The 7745-nt window shown below is 44.5% G+C and overlaps 2 long non-coding RNA genes across 6 annotated transcripts; one reads left to right on the top strand and one right to left on the bottom strand.

The window, feature by feature from the left end:
• Positions 1–301: 301 nt before the first annotated feature.
• LOC126989455 (uncharacterized) lies at positions 302–2346 on the bottom strand. Of its 5 annotated transcripts, none has more exons than XR_007743292.1 (3): positions 2204–2346; positions 1680–2077; positions 302–1408 (listed from the first exon to the last, which is right to left on the bottom strand). It is a non-coding gene; the product is annotated as an uncharacterized LOC126989455 (long non-coding RNA). The 5 variants fall into 5 exon arrangements; XR_007743291.1 differs by lacking the exon at positions 2204–2346 and having other exon boundaries at positions 1544–1747; positions 1952–2082; XR_007743290.1 differs by lacking the exon at positions 2204–2346 and having other exon boundaries at positions 302–1453; positions 1657–1747; positions 1884–2012.
• LOC126989456 (uncharacterized) lies at positions 1593–2068 on the top strand. The gene is made up of 3 exons (XR_007743293.1): positions 1593–1715; positions 1784–1851; positions 1920–2068. It is a non-coding gene; the product is annotated as an uncharacterized LOC126989456 (long non-coding RNA).
• Positions 2347–7745: the final 5399 nt, after the last annotated feature.

Here is a 7745-nt window from a genome sequence, read left to right on the forward strand (position 1 = left end):
CTTATTTTTATTTATGCGGATTTTTTATTTATTTATCTACTTTTGCCCTTGAGCTGCTTCCTTAACTGCAAAAAGAAAAAAAACGATGGATAGATAAACATAATGATAGATAGCCATGCAGATAAATAGATAAAGAGTCAGACAAATACTTGTTCGATCGTTAGATGATTTGATAGTTAGTTAGTTAATAGGTAGTCCAATAGTACCCTTGTATAGTACCCTTAGTTAGATAGGTAGTTAGATAGGTAGTTTAATAGTTAGACAGTTTGAATTAGTTAGTTAGTTCGTTAATTTTACTGTATTCTGTATTTGTTTATTTATTTATTTATTTGGATTATTTTTTTGTTTTTGTTTTATTTTATTTTGGTGTTTTTCTTTTTCTTTTTGTTTCTTTTTCCTTTTCTTTTCTTTATCTTTTTCTTTGTTTTCTTGCTGTTGTTTTTCTTTTTTGATGTTCTTTTATTTCATATCATCCTCTTGTTGATGTTCATTGGTCTGGGTGAGCCGCTTTCCTCCCAGAAGAGACCCACCCATAATTTTGGTGATGTTAGTTAGGGGCCGAAAGGTGGATGATGTTTCTTATATTTTTCTTCTCTTGATGTGTTTTCTTCTTGTTTTTCTTTTCCGATGTTTTTTTTCTGTTCTTTTTCTTCTTATTTCTTTTCTTCGTGTTTTTAATGTTCTTTTATTTCATATCATCCTCTTGTTGATGTTCTTCGTTGGTCTGGGTGAGCCGCTTTCCTCCCAGAAGAGACCCACCCATAATTTTGGTGATGTTAGTTTGGGGCCGAATGGTGGATGATGTTTCTTTGTATGTTACTTTTCTTGACGTTGTTCTGTTATTGCTGTTAATTTTCTTTTGCGATGTTTTGTTCTCTTTTTCCCATTTTTTTGGTGTTCCTTTCTATATCATCCCTTTTTGATGTTCCTTGGTCTGGATGAGCCTCTTTCTCCCCAGAAAAGACTCACCCATAATTTTAGAGATGTTAGGGCCTGAAGGTGGATGATCTGTATTTTTTATTTTATTTTCTTGATGTTTTGTTACTATATTTTCCTTTTTCAGATGTTCCTTTTTATTTTCCTTCTCTTTGGTGTTCCCATCACGTGGATTGTCTACGACATCTAACGAGCACCACAAGCCCCGGTTTATTGTTCGGAGTTTGCTCTCCTAGGCAGACTGCCTACCACGGCTGACGAGCTCCACCTGCCCGGGTTTATTGTTCGGAGTTTGCTCTCCTAGGCAGACTGCCTACCACGGCTGACGAGCTCCACCTGCCCGGGTTTATTGTTCGGAGTTTGCTCTCCTAGGCAGACTGCCTACCACGGCTGACGAGCTCCACCTGCCCGGGTTTATTGTTCGGAGTTTGCTCTCCTAGGCAGACTGCCTACCACGGCTGACGAGCTCCACCTGCCCGGGTTTATTGTTCGGAGTTTGCTCTCCTAGGCAGACTGCCTACCACGGCTGACGAGGCTCCACCTGCCCGGGTTTATTGTTCAGTTTGCTCTCCTAGGCAGACTGCCTACCACGGCTGACGAGCTCCACCTGCCCGGGTTTATTGTTCGGAGTTTGCTCTCCTAGGCAGACTGCCTACCACGGCTGACGAGCTCCACCTGCCCCGGTTTATTGTTCGGAGTTTGCTCTCCTAGGTGTATTACCTATGACGGCTCACGAGCCCAACCTGCCCGGGTTTTATGATCGGAGTTTGCTCTCCTAGGTGTATTACCTATGACGGCTCACGAGCCCAACCTGCCCGGGTTTATTGTTCGAAGTTTGCTCTCCTAGGTGTATTACCTATGACGGCTCACGAGCCCAACCTGCCCGGGTTTATTGTTCGGAGTTTGCTCTCCTAGGTGTATTGCCTATGACGGCTCACGAGCCCAACCTGCCCGGGTTTAGTGTTCGGAGTTTGCTCTCCTAGGTGAATTGCCTACCACGGCTAACGAACCTCACCTGCCCGGGTTTGTAATCGGAGTTTGCTCTCCTAGGTGAACTGCTTTCGCTAACGACCTCCACCTGCCCGGGTTTGTAATCGGAGTTTGCTCTCCTAGATGAATTGCTTTCGCTAACGACCTCCACCTGCCCGGGTTTGTAATCGGAGTTTGCTCTCCAAGGTGAACTGCTCACGCTAACGACCTCCACCTGCCCGGGTTTGTAATCAGAGTTTGCTCTCCTAGATGAACTGCTTTCGCTAACGAGCTCCACCTGCCCGGGTTTATTGTTCGGAGTTTGCTCTCCTAGGTGTATTACCTATGACGGCTCACGAGCCCAACCTGCCCGGGTTTATTGTTCGGAGTTTGCTCTCCTAGGTGAATTGCCTACCATGGCTAACGAACCTCACCTGCCCGGGTTTATTGTTCGGAGTTTGCTCTCCTAGGTGAATTGCCTACCACGGCTAACGAGCCCCACCTGCCCGGCGTTGTAGCCGAAAGATCTCCGGCACCTCCGTTGGGGTCCCGATGGACGCCGAGGCGCCCTGCCGGGCGCCTGGGAGACCTTGGGCTCGCTGGCGCTCCACCGCCCCGCCGATTCGAATAGGGCGGATGCAAGAACTCGCTTCTTAAAACTACCAGACTGGATTATAAAATTAATCATAAATGCCGTGAAGGCGCCGGTCACCGCGTTTATCGGTTCTTGGATGAAGGACCGATGGGCCTCGGGGACGCGCACAAGCATCATAAGGAATCCTCGCCGCGGCTTCCGGCGCAGCATCCTTTTCCCTTTTCTTTCTTACTTCCAATTTTTCTTTTTAATTATATTTTCTTTCTCTGATTGACTGATTGATTGATTTTACATAGTAAGAATTGGTTCACCAATTAACGTCTTTCAGGTACATTGCATTCACACACCTGCTGAGGGAGAACACCAGTGAGCGTGTTGACTCACGAGGACGGCCCACTAAAGTTTTCTAACATTTGTACTGGGCTGCCACTTCTCTTTAGTCGTCTGTTCCTCTATTTTTCTCTTCTCCTTACTCCGCTTTCCCCGTGATCTGACGCTAATCCTTTCCTCCTTCGCCTTCAACCTTCATCTGTTTCCTCCTCCGCCTTAACGCGGCTTAACATTATTTCTTTTTCTATTTCCTTAACAGTATTTATCCTCCTCAAATGGTTTTGACTTGAAATATAAATACAAATACAAAATACTTTTTTTTCTGAGTGCCAAAATACAAATACAAATACAAAATACTTTTTTTCTGGGTACCAAAATACAAATACAAATACAAAATACTTTTTTTCTGGGTGCCAAAATACAAATACAAAATACTTTTTTTCTGGGTACCAAAATACAAATACAAATACAAAATACTTTTTTTCTGAGTGCCAAAATACAAATATAAAAACAAAATACTTTTTTTCTGGGTACCAAAATACAAATACAAATACAAAATACTTTTTTTCTGGGTGCCAAAATACAAATACAAATACAAAATACTTTTTTCTCTGGATGTCAAAATACAAATACAAATACAAATACATTAAAATTGTATTTAAATACAATTAAAATACAAATACAATTGTATTTGATCCACCCCTGATTGTAGCGGGGGTCTACATTAGTGCTTTTCCTCCCGTCCACATCTTGCCCTCCCTCGACCCTCTCCTCCTCTCCTCCTTTCCTCCTCGCCTCTTCCACCCTCCAAGAAGCTTTACAATCAGATCTAGATCGACTTGCACGTTGGGACAATCAATGGCAAATGAAATTTAACGTTGACAAATGTAAAGTGTTGCACATCGGAAAAAATAACAGTCGCGTTCGGTACGTAATGAATGGCCAACAACTTTCTGCAGTAAGAAAAGAAAAGGATCTTGGAATCACTATATCAAGCGATTTAAAGCCCGGTCAGCATTGTTCAGAGGTAGTTAAAACTGCAAACAAATTGGTTGGCTTCATCGGACGAGTCTTTAATAATAAATCGGAAAAAGTAATATTAAAACTGTATAATTCGTTGGTTCGACCTCGTCTAGAGTACTGTGTACAGTTTTGGTCTCCCTACTACAGAAAAGACATAGAAAAGTTGGAACGGGTTCAACGAAGATTAACAAAGATGATTCCTAGGTTGAGAAATTTGTCATATGAACAAAGGCTTAAAGAAGTAAATTTATTCAGCCTATCAAAACGAAGAATGCGAGGCGATCTAATAGAAGTGTTTAAAATGTTCAAAGGATTCAGTAATATTAATGCGGAAGATTACTTTACAATTGATCGATCAAATAGAACAAGAAGAAATCACAATTTGAAGATAAGTGGTAAAAGATTCTCGTCGCACGAAGCTAAACACTTCTTCTTCAATCGAGTTGTTAATGTTTGGAACTCTCTACCCTGTGATGTCGTTGATAGTACAACAGTTACGGCCTTCAAGAATAGATTAGACAAGTGTTTTGAATCCAACCAGCAACTAAGATATTACTCATTGTCGTAATAACGTTAAGTTCTTTCGAATACTGGTGTCCTTGTCCGCTTTTATCGCCCGGTTAGTGGTAGTAGTAATGGTAGTTCTTTCCTCTTTCCTACATAATTTCCATGCAGTTTTTCCATGCTGCATGGTTCTTTTTCCTTTCCTGCCAGCTTTGGCTGGAGGGTTGGGGGGGTGGGGAGGAGCCTTCGCCTTTGCTGTCCTTCATCTTCCACCTTTGATTAGATAGTGTAGCTTGTCACAAACAGCCTCGTAAGGACCAGCAGGTCTGCTGTTGTTTGTTCTTCCTTTGTGTTTCTTTGTGTTCCTCCTCCTCCTCCTCCTCCTCCTCCTCCTCCTCCTCCTCCTCCTCCTCCTCCTCCTCCTCCTCCTCCTCCCCTTCCTCCTCCTCCTCTTCCGCCGCTCCATCTCCACCTGTAGCGGCTTCCGTTCCGTCTACTGACAGTTTTTAAGAGAAGAGTCCTGATGGTTGGGGACTCTCAAGTCAGGTTCATTGACAGGTACTTTTGTTCAAGGGATAAGGAAAATAGGCTACGAGTGTGCTTTCCCGGGGCGGGCATCCAGCACGTCTCTGACAGAATGGAGGAAATTTTAGCAGGGGAGGGGACACAGCCTATCGTCTTCTGCAGTTTCGGGGGTATTGACATTGGTAGAGTGGGTAGCGAAGAGATATTTCGGCGCTTCAGGGAATCGTTCGCCAAAGTGAGAGACTTCGGGGGGAGGGGGGGGTGCCAGCCGTTTGTGGTGTGTTGCCGAGGAGGGGGTGGGTGAGGGATGGGTTTCCAGAGCCTTAGCAGTAAACAGCATGCTGGCGGCCCACTGTAAGCGAAATGGTTGGCTTTTCCTGGATAATTGGGACCTCTTCTACGATAAAGGCACCTTGTATGCCAAGGATGGAGTGCACCTGTCGCTTCAGGGGGTGAAGGTTCTCACAGACTCCCTCGAGCGATCACTTAGCACCCTACAGGATTTTTTTAGAGTAGGCGAGGGGGGACTAGGGGGCGCAGGGGCGATCGAAAGGATGTAAGAAAGGACGGGCGAACGGGTTATTACACCAACAGTAGGAGTCTCAGGAACAAGATAGATCTACTGAAGGGGAAAGCATGTGTCGAGAAATTCGACATTATAGCTATCACGGAAACATGGGTGGATACTGCAAACAAAAACTTCATGTCGGATTTTTTTTTTTTAACGTCTTGGCCTATTGCGCCGGCAGGCTTCTTCCCGGTGGATCCTGATGGTCGGTCCAAGGCTTCTTCTCGGTGGGTTCTGATGGTCGGCCCAGCCCGTTCTGGCGCAGTCGAATGTTTATAGTGGCGTCATCTTGCATTGGCTCATGCTGCCCTCCCGGAGCTCATCTTTAATCCTAGAATCTAGAGTCTGGGTTGATAGGTGGTCTTCTGGACAGCATGTGGATAGTTTTAAGCCACTCGGCGGCGGCTGAAAAATCCCAGCTTGGTGGCACCGGTCGGGGATTGAACCTCCTCCTGAACGCGGGGCCGTCTCGCTATCTGTTCAGCCACCGCCTATGAAATAGATGGTTATCAGATGTTTCACAAAGATAGAAAGGGAAGAAGGGGAGGGGGTTTACACTTTATGTTAAAGACACACCTAAATATTCCGCTAACAGCTCTGTTCAAACAAATGGCGACTCAGAATCAGTTTGGGTGGACGTCCACAAAGGGGAAGACAAACTAATTCTAGTTGTTCTTTACAGGCCACCCAACCTTAACAGGCAGGACACTGATATATTACTGCAAGAGGTAGGCAGGGCGAGCAGGAGCAAAAATTTCTGCATAATGGGGGATTTTAACTATAGGAATATAGATTAGGAAGGCGTGGTGGGTGATCTAGAATCTGAGGATTTTCTGAAAATAATACATGATAATTTTCTCAATCAGGCAGTAAATGAGCCCACCATAGGAAATAACATTTTAGACTTAGTCCTGACTAACAACGAGAATATGATCAGTGAGCTAGATGTTGGGGGAGAATTAGGTGGCAGTGATCACAAGGAAATTAGGTTTAAATTTGACTGGGCGGTGACCCATGAACTCAACCCTGTGTTGGTGCCTGACTTTAGAAAAGCTGATTATGAGGGGTTTAGAAGACACCTTGAGGAGGTAAATTGGGGAACCTTAGGGCTGGATGAGGGCCAGATCTCAGGGCTGGAGCCGGAAAGACAGGGGAGTCATGTAGAAATGACCTACAATAATTTAGTTAGAGTAATTGCAGAGGGTCAGAGATAGCATATCCCTTACCAAGCACGTAGGAAGGAAAATAACAACCCCAAATGGATGACCCGCAGACTCAAGCATGAGATAGGTTTAAAGAGAGGAATTTATAGGAAAATAAAGAACGGAGAGACCCACCTCAGGGGTAGGTATGTTGAGCTAACCAGGTTGGTGAAGAGGAACTCCCGCCTAGCAAAAGAAGTTATGAAATTAGGGTAGCCAACGAGGCCAAGAGCGATCCCAAGGGCTTCTTCAAATTGTACAGAACGAAAACAAGGGACAAAATTGGACCGTTGAAAACAAACACAAGTGACCTCGTCGAGAATGGAGAAGATATGAGCCAAATGATGAATGACTATTTCCTCTCAGTTTTCACGCAAGTAAATCTAACAACCATTCCGGAGAGAGTTCAGGTATATGAGGGCTAAGGGAACGACAAGTTGAGGGATGTGATCATCACTAGGCAAGTAGTCCAGGATGAGATTGGTAGGTTGAAGAAAAACAAATCGCCGGGCCCAGACGAAGTATTCCCAAGGGTGCTGAAAGAGTGCAAGGAGGTCCTCAGTGGCCCGCTTACCGATATCGATGTCGGTAAATTCTGGGTATGTGCCCAATCAATGGAAAGTAGCTAATGTGACGCCGATTTTCAAAAAGGGAGACAAGTCAGCCACCTCAAATTATCGCCCAATTAGCTTAACATCAGTTGTAGGAAAGATGATGGAGTCATTTATAGCCAGGAGCATACGGGACTATCTAGAAAAGCATAGTTTAATTCATGATTCACAGCATGGATTCGCAAAGGGTTGGTCTTGCTTTACTAACCTGTTGTCCTTCTACACTAAAGTAATCGAAGCGGTTGCCAAGATGAAAATTATGACACATTGTAGTATTTAGATTTCAGTAAAGCGTTCGACAAAGTTCCCCATCACCGGCTATTGCTAAAATTACAGGCTCACGGCATAGATGGGAAAGTTTTGAACTGGATCAGGGCGTGCCTTAATGATAGGAAGCAGAGAGTGCAAATTAATGGTAAAAAATCTGAATGGGGCAGTGTTACGAGTGGCGTCCCACAAGGGTCGGTGCTGGGTCCTCTGCT

Source organism: Eriocheir sinensis, unplaced genomic scaffold (assembly GCF_024679095.1).
Source record: "Eriocheir sinensis breed Jianghai 21 unplaced genomic scaffold, ASM2467909v1 Scaffold1175, whole genome shotgun sequence".
Classification (NCBI taxonomy): Eukaryota; Metazoa; Arthropoda; class Malacostraca; order Decapoda; family Varunidae; genus Eriocheir; species Eriocheir sinensis.